The sequence below is a fragment of the Canis aureus genome, chromosome 13, assembly GCF_053574225.1.
Source record: "Canis aureus isolate CA01 chromosome 13, VMU_Caureus_v.1.0, whole genome shotgun sequence".
In the NCBI taxonomy this organism is placed as follows: Eukaryota; Metazoa; Chordata; class Mammalia; order Carnivora; family Canidae; genus Canis; species Canis aureus.
This window is the reverse complement of record NC_135623.1, coordinates 63,600,097-63,620,702: the sequence shown is the minus strand read 5'-3', so window position 1 is coordinate 63,620,702 and position 20,606 is coordinate 63,600,097.

The following is a 20,606-nucleotide window of genomic DNA, read 5'->3' as shown; positions in this document are numbered from 1 at the left end:
CTCGAGGAGCAGGGATGCAGACTGCTTCAATCTTATGGCTCTGCCTGCCCAACAGGAGGACTCTTCTAAGACACCTGCTGCAAAGGAAGAGAAAGGTTGACTAATTGCACAGGGAGCTTCCATTGCTTCAGGCCAGGAGTGACAAATGCACTTTACGCTCACAACCCATTCATCAAAAGTAGTCCAAAAACCTGCTTAACAAGTGAGGTTGCTGTGGTTTTCCACGTGGCCAAGCAGAAGCACTATGAAACAGGGTCAGATGAACATACTTCATTGTCTGTCTCACTAGAACACTCTTCTTGACAGAAGCTCCACCGTAGTTGAGTAAAACTAGCAGTCAGAAGTTCAGGGTTTAGCGCATAGCTTGACTCTATTTCAATTTCCTCAAATGCTAAATTAAAATATTGGACTAAATGATCTCTGGCTTTTCTACAATTAAACTTTCCCAATTCCTCCCTCCTAGGAAAGAAGTTCTCTCATTTCATCTTGCACCATAATTGTTAGCCTTTAGAGAACTGACGATGGCTATATATTATAAGAGCAGAATCAGCATTATTTGAGGAATGATTACATTGCTTGAGGTTGGTAATAAAATAGCAACGATAAGAAGATTGTTCAATTGAGTATCTTCCCATATGAATTGCATAAGAAATGGAGCATATACTCATAATCAGAGAATTAGAGAAAAATCTTTTAACACGCTTTTACAAGAGCGTAAGCTGATCTGGACTGAAACCACCACCACTTGAGTATATTTAGGGCATTTTCTTGTCTCCCTTCTAATTCCCCTCCAGTCTGGGTGGAAGCTGCCTGGTAGATGCAGCTACAGACATTCTGAAGTAGGAGAAAGAACATGGAGTTTGATATAAGGCAAATTTTTGCTTGAGTTACAGTGTTCCATTCACCAGTTTCATAATCTGGTGTTTTCTATGTGATCTATGTGATATTGAGATTGATGTGTTTAAAAACTATAAACTCATTGAATTTATAAATGGAATAAATTTAACATTGCAACACAGGATATATATCAGCAAGTTTCTGCCCAATGAAGGAAATCATTACCTAGCTCACACTCTAATCAAGACTTTTTTCTTTTCTTTCTTTTTTTTTTTTAGCTCAAAGAAGGTTAAAATTACTTCCTTTGGCACTGAACAGCAAAATGTACAAACAGATTTTTTTATAAAAAAGGTTATATAGCTGTGCTACAAAAGCAAGAAGGGGAGATATTACTAGTTGAAATACAAATCCAACAGCAAGTATCCAGTAGAGCACATTAGAGGTAGCAAAATCTCTGTGGTCAATTAATAGAGACAACTTAAAGCAACTGCAGGCTAATGCATATATAAGTAAGAGAAAGAGATTCTTTAAAAAGTAAAAATAAAAATAAAAAAATAAAAAACAAGCAAACAATTCAACCTTATCATAGAAAAATGTAGAAGAGTTTTCATTAGTGACTAATAAAACTGAACTGGAAATTGGTATTGAGCCCCATTGTATAGTTTGCCAAGGTGACGTTCCTGAAGATAACTAAGTATAATGTATACAATTATCATTGTGCCTGTCTGCTCCTATTCGTATTCATCAGATCCAAATTTGAAGATCTCACGCAAGTATTGTTATGAACAGATGCTTCACCCGAAGATTGAACAAATATTCTTAGGCATTAAAAGCAGGAAAATGAGATACACAGCAATCTTTACAGACTACAATCTTACCAAGGCTTTTTTTTTCATAGGTTTAATATATGTTGCTTTTTCCTTGGTTTTCTATAACTTTTCATATGCAGCTCCCCTTTCGTATCTTCTTTTGGACTTCCTCTATGGCTTAACTCTAGGCTTTTTGGTGATCCTTAGGCCCTTGAATCTCTTCTTTTTTCCCCATTTGCACATTCTCAAACTATAATCTCTCCTGTTTCATGGCTTGGAGAACAATTTATATGATAATTCTCAAATTTACATCTCTCTCCTACACTTCTCTTAATTCTGGACTCAAATATCTAATAGCTTACTGGATAACTACTTCAATTACTAAAAGCATTTCAAATTTAATGTGTTCAAAATTGCAATTCTGATTTCCACTCCATCCTCAAATTGTTCTTCCATCTGTCTTCTACTATTCTGCAAATGGCAACCCAATACTTCCAGTTTAAAATGCATCTTCTCAGGGTGTGTGGGTGGCTCAGTCGGTTGGGTGTCCTGGGATCAAGCCCCACATAGGGCTCCTCACTCAGTAGGGAGCCTCCTTCTCCCTCTCCTCTTCCTGCCCACCCCTGCTCATGTTCCCTCTAACTTGCTCTTTCTCTCTTCCTCTCTCTCTTTCTCACTCAAAATAATAAATAATTTTTTTTTAAAAATTAAAGTAATAAAAATAAAGAAATAAAATACTTCTCTTTTTCTGACAATCTTTATCCATCCAATTTCAACTTTCAAAATAGATTCAAAATCTGATTTTTCTTCAGTATCATCCTTGCTGCTATCTTAATCTAAGTGATCCATATTCTTATTCTAATCTAAATTACTGCTATTTCCCATTAATGTGCACACTCAACATCATGCCTGAATGGGTACACTTTTCCCACCTATTATCCATAGCTTCCTTTTTTACTTTCTCCAATGATTTTATCTTTGGCCCTTAGTTCTTTGGACTCTCTCACATTAATATTCATAGACTACTGGTCCTTTTAATGAGAATCAAGGTAGTACGGTAGTTTTAGACATCACTGATTTCATAACAGCACATCAATACTAAAAGACGTATGTTGATAACGCTAAAATTATATCTTGGGCATCTGCCTCACCAAAGACTATATCATATTTATTTTCTGGCAAAGGGTAATGTTAGAAAACATTCAACTATTTTTCATCGATTATAAACAAACCTGCGGCTAAATCATTGACAAGCAAACTGTGCTCTTCATGTATTAACAGTATCATCTGTAAAATAAAAATTATTTTTTAACTCTACCTGAAAAATCAATAAGAGTAACAATAAAAATTGTTACTTATGTCATTCAGTACCTTGAAAACTTAGCAAATTGACTTTTCTGATGTGCTCCACTATAAATTGTAAATCTTTTACTGTCAGGAAAAAAATTCCCTCTCCCCCAAATTATCAAGAACTTCAAAGTTTACCTAAAGGGGAAATTACTTTAAGTCAATAGGTTTATCTTTAATATGAAAATTAGCATTTCAGATCATTTAACATAAGCCTTTTATAACTCAACAATGCTAATATTGGAGTTAAGAAGGAAATCCTCAATTAGTCTAAGTGAGTAGATGATCTTCTAGTGGCAGAGATGAGGCAGCTGAATTTTCATTTGTAAAGGGAACACAGGAAAGAACTCCTATATACCAAGAGAGAACTAGAGCAACTGACAAAGGATATAATAATGATAATTCACTGCTCATTGAACAACAACTCTCTCCCAGGCCTTAACACTTGGCAAGTTATTATCACAAAGTCATCCAATTCCTACAACAGAATTTGAACACACGTCTATTTAGTTCTATAGTCAGTTTTACTAACAACTCTGCTATATTTACTCTAAAAATAATAGTAATTGACTTATGAGCACTTATTTCATGAAATATTTTCTCACATTTTATTTAATCCTCCCAATAACTTTGCAAGTTATTTAACAATGTTGAATATAAAGAAACTGAGACCTACAAGGAGTAAATGAATATTTTAATTTCACAGTATGAGTGGAAGAGCTCTCTAACTTCAATGACCATGCTTGGATTCCATTTTACCAAAATTTTAAACTGAGGAGCTGTCTGAGAAAAAGAGACATCAGCAGGATGACAGAGTAGGTGTTTTCTACCATCTTCCCCACAAGGAATTCCAATTTTGACAACCACATATGGATAAAAAGTACCTTTGTGGAAGACCAGGAGTTTAATGGGAAAGTTCCAGCACATAGTTGGAACAACAACAACAATTTCTGAGACTGTATGCATTGAAGCGGGTAAAGGAATAGTTTCACTTCCTCTGAATCACTTTTCCTCTACCCTCATATCTCATCTCTGCCATTAGATCATCTACCACTGAGATTCATTAAGGATTTCCCTTTTAACTCTAATATTAATACTGTTGAATTCTAAAAGGTTCATATTAAATGATCTGAAATGCAAACTTTTACATTAATATAAAACCTATTGATTTAAAATAGCTTGTGGTATGAAAGAATTTCTCAGCCCTCAATTTTCTCCATGTGGTAAAGTGAGAGTGTGAGAGTCCCTGGCTTCCCTGGCTATGCAGGATGCTGCCAAAAAGGACCATTTCTTTCTTGTGCCATCCAGAATACTGAGGTGAGCTGCATGATGGGGTGAGAAGGGGCTGGGATAATCACAGCTAAGGCTCTCAGAGGGCATCACAGAGACTACTAATCACTTCATGGAATCCATCAGGAAACCCACTCATAGGCTGCTGGGAATGCTTCACCTATGGATACTCCAAAATAGCTCATGGGCACCCCCACCATGTTATGTGACTAACACATATTTCTGATCCTGTGGCCAGCTCCCTCACTCAGGGAAGCTATGAATATGACCTTTACAGACAGTAGTGACCATGCAACATAAAGCTAGCTCCACTCCACAGGACTGGGAGAGAATATACAAACTGGATTATTCAGCACCAACCTAGAAAAAGCAAATGGGAAGCTGTCAACATCTGATCTAGCATCACAGGATCTAAGAAAGGCATACAAGCTTGAGAATGCATGCTTGAGAGGAACAAAAAGCAAAGAGCAGAAATGCCCATAGAAAAGATCTGAGAAAGCCTCAGAATCCCTAGCAGGGCTGACAGAAGGTTTTTCTTGCTCAAAGCCATCAGTAAAGATTGGAGGAGGTGAATGCTTCTCCAAATACAAAGACAGTAACACAAGCCTTCCAAAAATATGATTAAACCTAGGAAACATAAGACCACCAAAGGAACACAGTAATTTTTTAGTGACCAATTCCAGAGAAATGGAAAACTGATTTGCCCAATAAAAATAGTTATTTTAAGGAAGGTCAATGAACTCTGAGAAAACACAGAAAGACAAGTCAACAAAATCAGGAAAAAAAATACCTGAACAAAAAGAGAATTTAGCAGAGAGATAAGATAAAAATCATTAAAAATGTAACCAAATAGAAATCCTGGAGCTGAAGAATACAATGAATAAAATGAAAAATTCAGCACAGAGTATCAGAATCAAACTTGATTAAGCAGAAGAAATAATCTTGAACTCAAAGAAATAATATGAACTCAAAGAAAGTCATTTGAAATTATCGAGTCAGAGGAGAACAACAACAAATAGAATGAAAAAGAGTATAGAAAGTCTGCATGAAATATAGGCATCAAGTAAAATAAGTTACACATTACTGGAGTTCCAAAAGGAGAAGGGAGGTAGAAAGAGGCATAAATCTTATTTTAAAACACAATGGCTAAGAACTTCCCAAATCTGGGGAGAAGTTAGGATATCCAAGTTCATGAAGCTTATAGGTTCCTAAAGAGATTCAGCCCACAGAGATCTTCTCCATGACAAAATATAATGAAACTGTAAAATCAAAGACAGAGAAAGAATCTTTAAAGCACAAAGAGAGAAAACATGCCTCAAATAGATGAGAATCCTCACAAGGCTGTCAGTGGATTTCTCAGCAGAAAAATTCCAGACTAGAAGAGAATTAAATGATATATTCAAACTCTGAAAGAAAAACAAATGCCAATCAAGAATACTGTACCTGGCAAAGCAATACATCAGATATTTAAGAGAGATAAAGACTTTGCCAGACAAAGTCTGAGGGGGTTCATCACCACTAGAACTGACTCACAAGAAATACTGAAAGCGGGGATCCCTGGGTGGCGCAGCGGTTTGGCACCTGCCTTTGGCCCAGGGCGTGATCCTGGAGACCCGGGATCAAATCCCACATCGGGCTCCCGGTGCACGGAGCCTGCTTCTCCCTCTGCCTATGTCTCTGCCTCTCTATCTCTCTCTCTCTCTGTGACTATCATAAATAAATAAATAAATAAATAAATAAATAAATAAATAAATAAATAAATAAATAAAAATTAAAAAAAAAAGAAATACTAAAAAATAAAAAATAAAAAAATAAAAAAAAATTAAAAAAAAAGAAATACTGAAAGCATGCAGTGACTGACCTCAGGTACTCAGATTCCAGCACCCCAGAGCAAAAATACGCACTCACTATAACTCATAGTGTGAGCATAGACCATCTAATCAAACTGTTACCTCAAGCACCATATCTCAAATATATAGAAACAGGTGTTTATTATTCATTGCATTGTTGGCATATACTCTCTGATCAAATGGCTTACATCACGTCTCAAGTGCTCGGAATACTAAACTGTTTTTTTTCAGGTAGGGTAGTGTTCAGAACTCTTCTCCCAGGAGATTGCCAAGGGCCAGTCCTAAAGACAGGCTTTTCTTATAAATGTCCCAGGTTTCAGCAACTGAAACCTGCTGAGTTCACCTCTTCTGCACTTGAGGTAACCCAGATATATTGGTTACAGGAGGTAGCAAGCCCTACGTCTAGCGATGGTAGGAGAAAGAGCAAGTGCTTGGAGACTCGTTCTTTACATAGTGGGTGCTTAGCTTAGACAGCTTAGCGGCGGTAGGCAGTGGGGGAAATGTGAAGCTGGAGCTTGGAATCATCGAAGGAGATTTAGTTGCATAGTCTTGGTCTCTCTAAGGAGCTGCCACAAAGCTGGTGCTGGAAGTGCCCAAAGAAAGCAGAGTATGAAGCTACAACCATCTTCCCTTGCTGGGTCAACACTATTAAAAACTGAAAATGAGAAGTCTCTTCTCTCATCTTCTCAATTTTGTTTTTTCCTCAAATGCCTCCCTTAGGCTTTTCTTTCTCCTGTCTTCCTGAAATTTAATATGGAGCTGAGAATCAATAGATAAATATCCATCACACTAACCTATAGAAAACTACTGGTCAACAGTAGAATCCTAACAACATAAATTTTTTTCTTACCTCCAGACCAATGGTCTATCACATCCTGACAACAAAGTTGGTGAGAAAAGTGCTTAGGCAGACAGTGCCATTTGGACCACCAAAGGAATATAACCTTCAGATTTTATAGGAAAGGACCACTGAAATTAGAATTGCTTACAAAAACTAAAAAGTAAGAAAAAATATTAGAAATCTTGAATTCTCATCAACTTTCTCAAATTTAGGTTAACAATGGTTTTAGTAGCTTTGTCTGTAAAACAAATGAAAAAAACTATGAATTTATTTTCAGGTTAAGATCTGAAATAACCCCATTAAACCTAGGAAACAAGATGTTTTACTCAAACCCAACTTGCTAAATTGGCAACGCATGGAATATTACATTCTTTTTAACTATTTGGTTTTGGTTGACCAGTTTTCATTTTGCCTTCATCATAAGAGCATTTTAAGGAAAATTCAATTACTCTTTGCTCTGCAGGTAGAGACTGAGGGCAGAGAGATCAGGATAGCACCACCTGCTCAGTCTAACTGATGGATGATTTCTTTTCCTAAAGATTAATGTCTTTAGGTGAAAAGACCATCTGTTGTCATAACACGCCTACGATCTGTCTTTGAAGGCAATATATAACTGCAAGCACCACATGTTAAACACACATATGTTTCCAAATCTCCTGTAAAATATATTCACAACATATTTACCTCCATGTCAGTCCTTTGCTTGTGGAGAAGTAACTTCAATTCTTGAGTTTGGGTGATATATAGCAACATCCAGAGGGAAATAAGACTTGTTAAGCTTCCATTCTTTTGACATAATTTTTCACAACATGGAGTCAAAATTTCTGAGTATAGGCCTGAAAGATGCAGGTTTGATAAACCCTCTAGGTTGTCCTTATTCACCCCAAAATGGACATATTACTGGTTGAGGGGTCTCTCCTGGTTTTATAATGACCTCAGTTAAGTTGCACACATGCTCCTTTTGCACTGCATAAGGTCAGTATGTAATGAAAGAGTTCCAAACTCAAACTTCAAAAACCCCTTTGCTGAAAATATTTGAACTCATACCCTGTTAGAAGAACTTCATACAAGATGCCACTCAAGGTGATACAATCATACCGAACACAGACCTTCAGTTTCCTCTTACAAAGCAATGATTGATAGCTCTTTACCTGCATGGTTAAGATAAAGTTCTCCCTTTTTTTTTCTAGATTTTCCATTGTTGTGAATCTTATCTTTGTGTGTGTACTTTGGAGGCTGGAGGTTTGGGTTGCATTAAATTATTCCTTGAAAAAAGTATTATCCCATGATTGGCTTGAAAGTAAATGGATTCCACATTTCACAGGCATTTAATGCTTGTGTGGTATGAAGTTCTCAAGCCCTTCATTCCTTCTCCAGTAGTAACTCTGAGCCTCTGTTCAAGAATAGCCTCCTATTGAACAATTGATTTCTGAATCACTGATGGCAAAGGGAATTAAATTGAAAACTATTGTTTATGTCTTCAAGGAAGTTTCACTCAACCATATGTTTTATGTTTTAAGTGGTGTAAAATATTATTCTTCCAAAGGGCGGGTTTATTTTTTTTTTATTTTTTTAAAGATTTTATTTATTTATTCATGATAGACAGAGAGAGAGAGAGAGAAAGAGAGAGAGGCAGAGACACAGGCAGAGGGAGAAGCAGGCTCCATGTAGGGACCCCGATGTAGGACTCAATCCTGGGACTCCAGGATCACTCCCTGGGCCAAAGGCAGGTGCCAAACCGCTGAGCCACCCAGGGATCCCCTAAAGGGCTGGTTTAAATTCTTGTCACTATAGCATTTTCAAGGTTTATTTCATAATTTAAAATGATTCACATAAATTATTTTGAAGAATGTTTATGATGCATCTTCTTTTAAACTAAAGGGATCATTTATAGGACACTTGAATATATCACAATCTTAGGACTGAATCTGGCTTCTCTCGAATTGCAATGTGGAGTCTTCCTTGATGAAATGGAATAGAGTTGACCCTTGAACAACACAGGTTCGAACTGTGTGGGTCCAATTGCATGTGGATTTTTTTCAATAAATGCAATACAGTGCTATAAATGTATTTTTTTCTATGACTTTTCAAATAGCATGTTCTTTTCTCTAGCTTACTTTACTGTAAGAATACAGTATATAATACACATAATATACAAAATATGCATTAATAAACTGTTTTTGTTTATGTGAAGCTTCTGGTTAACAGTAGGCTGTTAGTATTAAGTTTGGGAGGATTCAGAAATTAAACATGGATTTTCAATTGTGTAGGGCATTAGTACCCCTAGACCTGACACTGTTCAATGGTCCACTCACTTTAGAAGAGATTTTGTATGTCTCTGAGAGAAGAATTACTGGCATGTAACTTTGAAGCGAGTTTAATTTTTCATTCTCCATTGCAAACATCTCATAGACCCTTTTTCTCTGTAAGGATGCACCACTTTATCATGTCAGTGTTGAACCTCTATGTCAGTTCTCAAAACAGGTTTTTTTTTTTTTTTTCTTTTTAATTCCCTAACCTGGCCAAACTGTCTCTCTTTCATCCAGGCCTTTCTTGTTGGCTGTGAAACACTGTGACTTTGACTTCTCTCTAAACAGCCTTTGAAATGATACTTCAATATGCTGTTGGATAATTATGCCTTAGATATGAGTAAAATATAATATTTAAATCATGCTCTCTTTGCCTTTCAACTATTTGACGATTTTACCCATTTATTCGTCCTATTGTCTTCTGTTTATTTAATTGTATCTTTTGGATAATTTCCCTTGTCCCAATATGTGTATCTAATTCTTTCAAGCTCTTTGAACATCAGAAGTCAATTTTGCACCCAAAACAAAATACATGTTATGAAAAACATAATAAATTTTATCTTCTACAAGCTTTTCACCATGTTTTGTTCACTATTTCCTTTTTATTGTACTCAAAACATCTTACATTTATTTTATTAATTGCTTAAAGATTCTTGGTTATTGACTTTTTCCTTACTACCATCAAGGTACTTTTTATATAAAGAAAAAAACTTCAAAAACATATCCTTCCTTTTTTTTTCTGTCTTTTTACTACATTCAGGGTTTGAGGTTTACAGTTGCTTTTAAAATTCTGCTTTGAAGAATTAAGATAAGAAAAACGTAATAGAGACAGACACAGAGAAGTAGGTAGAGATATTCCCTCAGCATATCAGATTCTGTAGTTTGGGCAGAGAATTCATCTTTTTTATCAAAATTCAGTGATATCATTGAAGGGACACAATTATTTTATTTATTTCCAACGAGGAGAATAATCCATTTTTATTTTATATATAAATTTCGATGATGCCATCTGTGCTTCCTTCTTTCGTTGGATTAATAACATATTTTATACACAGTATTTGCAAAAGTTTTACAAAGGTGAACAGATACAATTCTCATTGACTGTGTGGTCCTCTAATGCACTTAGAAATTTCTTCTTACTTTCTTCTCTGCTACAAATACATTAGAGCTCTCTTATTTGTGCAGCTTTTTATTTATTTATATATATATTTTTAAAGATTTTATTTATTTATTCACAGAGAGAGAGAGGCAGAGACACAGGCAGAGAGAAGCAGGCTCCATGCAGGGGGCCAGATGTGGGACTTGATCCCCAGACTCCAAGGACCACGCCCTGGGCCAAAGGCAGGCGCTAAACCACCAAGCCACCCAGGGATCTCCTATTTGTGCAGCTTTTTAAAAGTGTGAATCTTTACCCTACATTTTACCATTTAACTATAAATTCCTCATTCATGGTGCAATGTCTGAGCTTTTTATAGAGAGCGTTTGGTTCTATTTCTGATTCACTCACTACCTGATTGAAGACGCCTTACTTACAATTAGTATTGACTTATATAAACCAATTCTTAGTTGACAGATGGGAAAAATATCTAATAATAAACTTTAGAATGATTCTGTCCTAAATATAGGCTAGAAGACAATAATATCAAAGAATAATATAAAATCAAAGTTTTGAGGTAACTTCAAGAGTTACGTGGTCTATCACCACGTACCCATAAAGGGTTAGATAAGCTCCCAGCTTGAAGACATCTAGAGAAGGAAACATATTATTTCCCTTCATGCTGATTCAATGGTTTGCCACACTACAACTTCTGCTTACTAGTTCTGTTTTTAGCTCTTTGAGTCTAAAAGAACAATGTTAACCTTTCCTTCATATGATGGACATCCTTATAAATATTTGATGGAAGGCATGTATTCTCTTCTTATATACAAACTTTTTCACATGTGAACAGTCATACATCATGTTTTAGTCTACTCATCATTCTAGTCCGGGTCTTCTGTAACATCAACTATGACCAGTGATGCTGAACTAGACTATTTCCTCCAGTAGCAACTTCTGTTTCCATCACTGAAGATTGATGTCATATTAACTTTACTCAGCCTCAGTTACGTGGCTGTTTTCTACTGCACTTATTCCACCTAAAGCCCTTGTGCTAGGCAGAATAATGCCTTCTCCCTAAAGATGTGACACCCTAATCCCTAGACCTGTGAATTTGTTATTTGCATGGTAAAGAGACAATGTGTTTTAACTAAGGAATTTGAGATGGGGAGATTACCTTGATTTTATTCTTGACAAGACTAATTTTTAGACTAATCTCTAGAACTGTAAAATAATAAATCTGTAAAATAATATGTAAATAAATGTGTTGTTTTATATTACTAAGTTTATGGTAATTTGTTAGAACAATTGATAGGAAACTAATGTATCTCCTAAATCATCATCCATATCACTTCGAAGTCATGTGGTACTTATTTATTCTTAAGAACTTCATGAAGCAAATTATATTCATTCTTTTAAAATTTTAGATCATTAGATTCATCTAATTTCTCCATTCTTTTAATACATTTTAATTTTAAATGCTTATTTTGATTTTAATCACAAGCCCATCACTTCTGTTCCTCCTGAAAACTTGGCAAGCATATCCTACGTTATGTCACTATGATAGTGAAATGAAGATTTATTTTACATAATCTACTACTTGTATCAGCTGGTTGTTGACTTTGAGGAAGGATATAGTTGTGAATGACTGCTATCCTCTGCCTTTCACTGTAGTGCAGAGCAGTTGAGTTCCAGCTCCTCTCATTCTAACAGTATTGGAAAAATTAAAAGAAATAATTTTATTTTCCCTAAAGAATGTAAGAATCCAGAACCACATCACGAGTACCAGGTCACCACCCAATCTGCCAGAATTCCAACTGAAAAATATGATGGCCAACATAGAAATGTTCTGTAAATAAAATACTTAATATATCTGAAATGAATATAAGGATTGATGTACAACATTAATTAGCCATATGCCATATCTAATGTGCCATATCTCAGGCACTGTAACAGTGCCATGCATTATCATGTTTAACCCCCACAACCTTTATTCCACTTAGCAGGTGTTATCTTTATATATGGAATTGCTTGCCTATGGTCAGACAACAATTTGCCTAACAATCACACAGCTAGCTGTGAATGTTAGAGGTGAGTATCAAATCCTCTTGATGTTTTAGCATTTATTATTACTAGTAGAATCATTATTACCACATAATTCTGAACAAGACGATTTGAAATATATTAACATTCAGATTTTTCTACAAGAAAATTGATTTTATTTATTTATTTTAAATAAATTCCAGGATTTTTGTTATATGCAATAAAATAGAAAATATTTCTGAAAACATTAAAAGACAAGCAGAGTAAAATAGAGAACTCAATTATTTCCTAAATTTTATAAGGTTGATTTCTTTCACAAATTGTTGGTCAATTGGTGAGCTACCAATCATGTCTTTGTTCCTTTGGTTGACCTAAATATCTCAGCTAAAAAACTGATTTGTTTTAGTCGTATTCTGAATTAAAACACTTTTAAACTGACATGCATATCTAAATCTATTTTGGTTTTCTGAATAGAACCTTCATCAATATCGATTTAAAAGGATGAACCTTTATCTTTAAAATGCTCAGGTCACTGTAATTATCTCCCTTGATTTTTTGGAAGATAGACAGCATTTAAGTTTTAAAAAATTGATGTGATGTCACATGGGTCAGGTATTATTAGTTAGTGCTCCGTGAGCAATTAGTTGCTATGCAACAACCTTTCAAAAGGAACTGAAGATGATTTCTTCAAAAATAATATTCTTTTATATTTTAGCTGGACACTAGCTATGTATATATAAATGAGAAGTATTAAGTCTTAATCAAATTCTGATCTTATCTGTTTTCTAGGGGCTAAGGGCAGGCTGCCCCCAAATTGCCACATTGGCATATTGATTATTTTAAGTAAAAATTACTTAAGAAACTGCTAGTGCAAAGGCATTCAGGTTTTCCTCTGTCCTCCTGAAAGCAGAAAACAAATCTCCATTATGAAAAATATCCTCCCTGTACTAAGAAGTAAAAAGATATCCTCCTCACCAGAGATAGGGGCTTTAAAGCTGAGAAAGCTATAGAACAAACCTTGTTATTTTTTGTTTTGTTTTGTTTTGTTTTCTTAATCTACTACCTTAGTCCAAATTCTGTTTAGGATTCCTTACTAATTAAAGCCCCCAAATATGTTTTCTTTATCCTGTCAATTCCTCACAAATTTATCTTCTTTAGGATGCACAAAAATTGCCCACCTTGGTCATTTCTTTAGGTTTCAATTTCATTATTGGGCCTCCACGTGCACATAATATAACTTTGGTTCTTTCTCCTGCTAATCTGTCTCGTGTAAATTTAATTCTTAGTCCCGCTGCAAGACCCTGAAGGTAGACGAATTTTTCTTCCCCTCAGTTTGTACCGTTAAAGATCCCTTGGTCACATGAAGAGTGCTCTGACTGTGAATCATATACCATTAAAAGCTGTAAATGTGTGTTTGTCTATACAAGGATAGAAGATGACAATGGGAACAGTGGTGTGTGATTTCCGTTTATCATTCTTCCAGGAGAAACTCAATACGCTACATAACTATCTTTTCTATAAAATAAAACATCTTTATTTTAACACAACATAAACCAAATAAAAGGGTAAATATTATCACCAACTCAAATATCAATTTGCTAATGAAGGAAGTAGAAATACACAGTTAATGTTCAGCACAGTTAATATAAGCAATGATTTGCTTCAGAATAATATGAGCAAATCCACTTTTGCTCGTAAGGGTCAAGATATGGTGAAAAATAAGGTATTGATTTTCAGTAAGAGGATATCCATAAGATAGTTCAGCTTCTACTCTGAAATCAGATGCCCTATTGCTATCATCTGAAGGCATGTTCTTGACATACCTGCATAACCACAGTGATCAATTTCACACCTAACTATTGTGTCAGCATGACCACAACTTCAGAAATGATTATGAAGGTAACTTCGTCTCCCTTTCTCTTATTCACAGTGATTTTTAGTTCTGGGGGAAAATAATGAACACATCATACAGTGTTATATGATTTGATTTCTTCTAAAAAAATCCATATATTTTTGAAATACAAAAGAATGGCCTTAAAAAAAAAAAAAAAAAAAAGAATGGCCTTATTTGCTCCACTCTCCTTCTATATACTTTTTCTGCATGAATAAGTGGATGGAATTAAAATATGCAAAAGTATATACATATATTAAATTACATACATCTTTGCCTTAAGGTTTTTATAATTTATTGGTTTGTATATTATAATATTATATTTATAACACATATAAAATGCAATTGAATAGTGAAAACACTGTGCTTGGAGTCAGGAAATCTGGTTGGTGTTTTGGCCCTCTCCCTACAAGTTTTGTGATCTCAGGCAAAACATTTCTCCTTTTAAGCTTGTTTGATCATCTATAGAGTAAGTACATCAATATCTATCATGTTTGATTTTTACAGTGATTAGTTTGAAACAGATAAAGTGATAAAAATTGCTTTGTTCATAATTTTATTTGTTTAATCAAATAATAATGCAAAGTAGATTAAGTTGGAATTTCAGGGTATATAATCATAGAAGTTCAGTAAGACCAGAGAAGTCTTTTTTGTTTGGTTGTTTTGTCAAGATGACCTTAGAGGATTACTAAAATTGAGGAGCTTATTCTTTTTTAATAATAAATTCATTTTTTATTGGTGTTCAATTTGCCAACATACAGAATAACACCCAGTGCTCATCCCGTCAAGTGCCCCCCTCAGCCCGTCACCCAGTCACCCCCACCCCCCGCCCTCCTCCCCTTCTACCACCCCTAGTTCATTTCCCAGAGTTAGGAGTCTTCCATTTTCTGTCTCCCTTTCTGATATTTCCTACCCATTTCTTCTCCCTTCCCCTCTATTCCCTTTCACTATTATTTATTTCCCCAAATAATGAGACCATATAATGTTTGTCCTTCTCCGATTGACTTATTTCACTCAGCATAATACCCTCTAGTTCCATCCACGTCGAAGCAAATGGTGGGTATTTGTCATTTCTAATGGCTGAGTAATATTCCATTGTATACATAAACCACATCTTCTTTCTCCATTCATCTTTCGATGGACACTGAGGCTCCTTCCACAGCTTGGCTATTGTGGCCATTGCTGCTAGAAACCTCGGGGTGCAGGTGTCCCAGCGTTTCATTGCATCTGTATCTTTGGGGTAAATCCCCAACAGTGCAATTGCTGGGTCGTAGGGCAGGTCTATTTTTAACTCTTTGAGGAACCTCCACACAGTTTTCCAGAGTGGCTGCACCAGTTCACATTCCCACCAACGGTGTAAGAGGGTTCCCTTTTCTCCGCATCCTCTCCAACATTTGTGGCTTCCTGCCTTGTTAATTTTCCCCATTGTCACTGGTGTGAGGTGGTATCTCATTGGAAGAATTAATATTGTGAAAATGTCAATGTTACCCAGGGCAATTTACATGTTTAATGCAATCCCTATCAAAATACCATGGACTTTCTTCAGAGAGTTAGAACAAATTATTTTAAGATTTGTGTGGAATCAGAAAAGACCCCGAATAGCCAGGGGAATTTTAAAAAAGAAAACCATAGTTGGGGGCATCACAATGCCAGATTTTAGATTGTACTACAAAGCTGTGGTCATCAAGACAGTGTGGTCCTGGCACAAAAACAGACACATAGATCCATGGAACAGAATAGAGAACCCAGAATTGGACCCTCAACTTTATGGTCAACTAATATTTGACAAAGGAGGAACGACTATCCATTGGAAGAAAGACAGTCTCTTCAATAAATGGTGCTGGGAAAATTGGACATCCACATGCAGAAGAATGAAACTAGACCACTCTCTTTCACCATACACAAAGATAAACTCAAAATGGATGAAAGATCTAAATGTGAGACAAGATTCTATCAAAATCCTAGAGGAGAACACAGGCAACACCCTTTTTGAACTCAGCCACAGTAACTTCTTGCAAGATACATCCACGAAGGCAAAAGAAACAGAAGCAAAAATGAACTATTGGGACTTCACCAAGATAAGAAGCTTTTGCACAGCAAAGGATACAGTCAACAAAACTCAAAGACAACCTACAGAATGGGAGAAGATATTTGCAAATGACGTATCAGATAAAGGGCTAGTTTCCAAGATCTATAAAGAACTTATTAAACTCAACACCAAAGAAACAAACAATCCAATCATGAAATGGGCCAAAGACATGAAGAGAAATCTCACAGAGGAAGACATAGACATGGCCAACATGCATATGAGAAAATGCTCTGCATCACTTGCCATCAGGAGCTTATTTTAAAAGATTCAAACAGAGAGGACATTTCTATTATTTCTATTATGGGGAACTACACAGGCAAAATTGTAGGATCAGAAAAGAAAAAAAAAACTATGCTTGAAAGCAACGGATAAATTATTCTTTCTTGAATGAAATATTCAAATTGATTAACAGAGGATGAAATGGTTGGTAAGACTGGAAAAAGATTGAACTTTGCAGGACTTTTATTGTAAAGTAGGGGTTTCATGTTTATTCAGAAGGAAAAGAAAGAAAGAGAAGGAGAGAGGAAAAAGAAGGAAGGGAGGGAGGGAGAAAGGAAGGAAGAAAACAACAAAAGGAAGAGAATGAGGAAGAAAGAGATAAGAAAAGGTAAATGACATGCATTAAAGTCTGGCTATGTATTAAGCACTATAATAGATACTTTCATATAATCTAATATAATGTACATGACCACCATAGATATTTTCATCCATACTACAAATTGTAAAAATGAAGAGAAATAACTTAGCATGCTTAAGTCACAGTATGAATAAAATAATCAGGTTTGAGTTAAGTTCCAACTACATATCCTGTGTCCTTTCTGCTCTGGCATGCAATCTTTCACTGTAAAGTGCAGGTAAGGAAGGGTTTTTGCAAATATGAGATAGTAGAAATATCCTGTAATGATATTAATGATGGCTTATTCAACTGTACTGTCATATCAGCATATGACATATTTCATTTTCCTTAACTACTAACAGATACTAGAAAAGTGCATTGAATCAAAAAACAAAATGTGTTACAACTCAACATATCTGATAGTGGCTTTAGAAAATTTTAACTCTAAAAGACCATTTAGCATAAGGTCCAGAATCCTCCGAGATTTCACAGGATTGATTAAAAATGACATTTTTTTCCTACTTGAACATCTGCACAGATAAAATGGAAAGAACAAGATCCTGAACTCTATTCATATGCCCTGGTTATATATCCATTTTATCAGTTCAAGATCTTTGGGATTTTCTCAAGGATTTCTTCTAAATTAAGAGACCAGACAACTCTCCTCTGATTTTATTATCTTAATGTCATCAATAAAATGACATTATTATCTTAATGTCACCCTTGCTTAAAAAATTGCATTTAGAAATGGAGATCAGAAGCAAGAAATATAATGTAGAAGATAAAGAGATATGTATTCTAAAATGTTAATGATTTTCCCCAATTTATATCAAGAAAGGAGGCAAAGTTCTTCATGTAAAACTCTGCCAAAGCCAGCAGAGATGGTAACACTCTACAGGTCACCTCTCACTTGAGAATTAGGGATCACATACAGCCAAGGCGCATAGGGCCTTTCACTTCCCAAGTAAGACCAGAGCCTGATACACAAAATCATGTTGCCACAACTTCTTTTCCATTTTCTACTACCAACAATTCATCCCTTAGGTGACTGGAACTATCCCTACCCTCTTATCCAAATAGGTTTAGTTAAAATACTTCTTATTTTCAAAGGAGTTACCAATTAAGATTCAACTCTGTGTTATTTCTATTTGCAATGAATTGCCTTATTTTTTTTTTCTCAATAAGTATCTTTACTTCACTCGAGGTCAATACGATTTTCAGGATATAAATAAGTACTCTACAGATAATCATAATAAAGTTAAAGGAGTCATTTTTATTTTCCTTCTGCATAAAGGGGGAAGTTTTTATGAAGCTAATATCCTATTGCTTTTTAAATAACATATCTGCCTTTCTAACGGCAAATAATTGTCTTAGTCAATCAAGCAGAACTCCTTTGATTTTGTAACTTGACCTTTATAAAATATTTAGTATCATTGACCAGTAGCTTTCTGAAACCTTCCTTTTGACTTTTAAGACATCGTGTGTCTCTTCCCCTATTTGATTATTCTTTCTCAGACTTTTTAGATTTTCTCTATACATATTCCTTTAAATTTCATTTTGTTCCCTATAGTCTATCTTAGACTGTATCTCTACTTTCTAGACATATATTTCTTGAATGACAAACCAGCCTCACAGGTTCACCTACAGCCAACATATTACTCAATTCAAATCTACATCTCTATTTTAAATCTCTTTTCCTGAACTCATACATTTCCCTCTTGTCTTGAATATCTCACAGGTAGTTCAACTCGACATATCCTACTTAAAGATGTTTCCATAGCTTGAATGAAGAAATCAAATTCATCACTTGACATAATGGCTGTCTGCTTATTTTTTCTCCTGTCCATTAAAATATCAAGGAACTCAAGGAACTCTCTCAAGGAACAACAGAATTATTGTCTACTGATATTTACATCAGAAATAATCTTGATATAACAGAGAGGGAAACGATAAGAATAATGATATATGATAAGAATAAAGTGGTACCCAATTATATTTAGAAATATCAGGTTATGTTACAATTCACAAGTCTATCTCCAGTACCAAGTAACACCTAATGATTTATTTCACTGTCACTTTCAACCACCAAAAATAAAAGGGTTATTTATTACCAAGACGATGAGGAAGAATATAATATCTTAATTTCCATTTCAGTCTGCAACATAATTAAATATGAGAGATAGACAGAAGGAAAATAATTAAAAATGTAGAGGAAGACAAGGAAAATGCATTAAGATGTAAAGGAAAAGTCTGAGAAGGTTCATGTTTATTCAGCATCATATAATGACTGGCGGATTTTCTTACTTATAGCCTTGTATCTAGAAGCCATGGTCTAGCACTTAAATAAGAGAGAAAATAATTGTACTTTATAAAGCTCGATGTTCAAGTAGAGAACTAGAAACTTCATGTTATCTCTGAATAACAGAGAAGCATTAAGGGAGCAATAATAAACCAACAGGCCTAGTGTGTTACAGGTTAATGAATTGCTGGTCTAGATAGTTCAATCAAAGTAGGCCAATATTGATGTGCCTTTGGAAAGACAGATGGGATATTGCATGTGCCATTCAGTATAATGAATTGTCAGGGAGAAAATATCTCCAGTATGTGTATAATCATTTATGAGCAGTGGAGGAGGAAACTAAATTATAAGAAGATATATTTCAATTCAGCTAAGAAAGAAGCAAAGACATTTTTGAGCATACAAAAAATTTTTTAAATAATCAGTTACTTTACAGAAATTGGCTATTTTCTAAAGTGACTTATGTGTTGAATCTGAATATATGATTACACTATGATGATCAATTGCAACATACCCCCCTCCAAAGGAAAAAAAACAAAAAACAAAAAAAACACCAGACGTGTCAGGGAGTGGGATTTCAGACATGTGCAGAATGAGAACTAAATCTGAAAGATACACGGTAAAATAGACATCTGGGACTATGGCTAAGTCATCTTTGCATCTCAAATGCCTACAACAGACACAGTTAATACTCAATATGTGCTTGAATAAATGAATGAGGACAAATCGGAATTCTAAAACATTTAAGGCTTTTTAAGTAAGGCTGTATGTCAAGGGTTTTCATATTTACAATTACATTTCTCACGTACATTTATCCTTTGCCAGGCCTGTAAGGAAGGTAAGTATTATTATGTCCATCTCCAAAAGAGAAAAATGAGGCTTGGGAACATTATATAGTAGCTTCTCAGAGTCACCAAAGCTTATATGTGGTAGAACTGCATAGAAGTACATCCTCTATTATCTAAATGGTTTCAGATTGATATTCATTCTCCCTCTCTCTCCTTTTCTCTCTCTCTCTCTTTAGGCTACTGTAAAGTTCATTGCAAACAGACAGGAGATATAAAGAAATGTTTCAGCAGACATTCCCCAGATCTCCAAGTAAGTCACTTTACTTGATAATATCGGATCAACGAAAGGGAAAATGAGGAGTAAGTATATAACCAGAAGCTCAATGTTTTTCTTTAGTTGGAGGTTAAGGTAAAATTAAGAAAGATATTTTTGTGCATTTTCATAGCAAGTATGTCTTTGCACCTCCTCTACTCACCCTCTGTAGAAATTATATATTCAAC